Source organism: Cinclus cinclus, unplaced genomic scaffold, assembly GCF_963662255.1.
Source record: "Cinclus cinclus unplaced genomic scaffold, bCinCin1.1 SCAFFOLD_40, whole genome shotgun sequence".
In the NCBI taxonomy this organism is placed as follows: Eukaryota; Metazoa; Chordata; class Aves; order Passeriformes; family Cinclidae; genus Cinclus; species Cinclus cinclus.
This window is the reverse complement of record NW_026912243.1, coordinates 2,043,935-2,045,564: the sequence shown is the minus strand read 5'-3', so window position 1 is coordinate 2,045,564 and position 1,630 is coordinate 2,043,935.

Genomic DNA, 1,630 nt, shown 5'->3' with positions numbered 1-1,630 from the left:
TAGATCAGGTGTAAGGGCTGTTTGGAGGAGAGAGGGACCCGTCCCATCTCCAAAGTTTGGATAACTTCCTGAATCATATCCATGACTTCAGCAAGCACTGCCTCCTGAAGATGGGATCTTCCCCTTGGGGAAGAACTCCATCTGATCCAGCTATCCCTTTTCCTTTGTCCAGAGATGGAACGGGAGACTGTGCAGCAGGCTGAGTTTCCCAGAGCAAGCAGTGCTTCTGTACCAGCCTCTGCTACAGGAAGAGAGGTGAAGCCAGGCACAGTCACAGGAGGTAATTGCTGAGCCTCTGGGCCTGAGCCCTGCTGAGCCTTGAGCTGCCATCTCTGCTGCTTGGCAGTGCGGGCACAGCCCGGACAAGAGCGGCACAAACCAGAGGAATTATCCCGAGCAGGCTCAGGGCACTCGGGTACTGAGCAGTCCTGCTGGGGTCCCTCTGTGGGAGACACTGCCTGAAAGCTGGGAGGATTTGCAAGGGATGCCTGTGGTTGGCAAAGGGCAGAGGGGGAGAGCAGGGATCCAGTGTGTCCTGAGAGGGCCTGCCTCTGTCCCCTTGGGCTGGGGGAGCTGGCCCAGCAGAAGGAGGGAGGGAGGTTGGGAGGGATGGTTGTGGCACTGCCTGCTGCGGTTTTTGCCAGGGATTTAGGGAGGCTTTCCTCTCGGGGACTGACAGAAACCCCAGCGGCTGTGGGTACTACAACTGCCCCTCCAGGGCTGTTGCAAAGGGCATGGAAAGAGTGTGGAGAGTGACCAGAGCCACCATAGAGCTCTCCAGGCCCCTCAGCAGCTGTGGCCATGTCCATTGACATCTGGCTGCCACAGCCTTACCTGACCCCCTTGCAATGCCCAGTTCCCTAAGGCAGAAGGGGATCCCAGCACACCATGGAAATGGTTCTCATCTGTGCTCCCTTCTAGGTGAGCGTGCTAGGAAGGCTTCTCCAGCACCTTGGCTTCATGAAGATTTTCAGCCTCTGGAGCCTCCAGCAGGTATGTTCTCAGCATCTCACCAAGGAATAATCTTTGACAACCTGGCAGGAACCAGGTGACAGAAGCTTCTGTGGCTGTTGAGTTACAGGTGTGTCTGCAGGGAAGACTTTTCAAGGTCCTTTGCTGGTTGCTGCACACCAGCCCAGCTCCCATGGCAGGGGTGAGTAGTGTGTCCCTGCTGAGCCCACAGGCTGATCACTGCTTTTATGGGATCCATTCATATGAAATGGAAATACTTCCTCTTAAGTTCCACCAAGAGAGAGGTACAAACCTACAGGAGACAATAAGTCCCTGGAGGTATCCAAACACATGGCCAAGATGCTGAGTGATCTGGAGAGACACCGTGGTGGGTGCATTTCCCTCAGCCTTCTGCTGACACTCAGCAGCCGGGATCTACCTCTGCACATCTGGACACGCTGTGCCCAGCACAGCAGGGAGGTATCCATGGCAGCCTCGCTGCCCTGCTGCTGCTGCTGCTGTCACACCCTGTAGGGCTGTTTCCCAGCCTGGCCTGGCTGCAGCTTCTCCCCAGCCTCTGCAGGAAGGCATTTGCCATCAGCTGACAAGGAGCTTAATCTACACCATGGGCCAAGCACAACTTGAGATCTCCTGCAATTTCTTGGTCTGGTAGATCAGG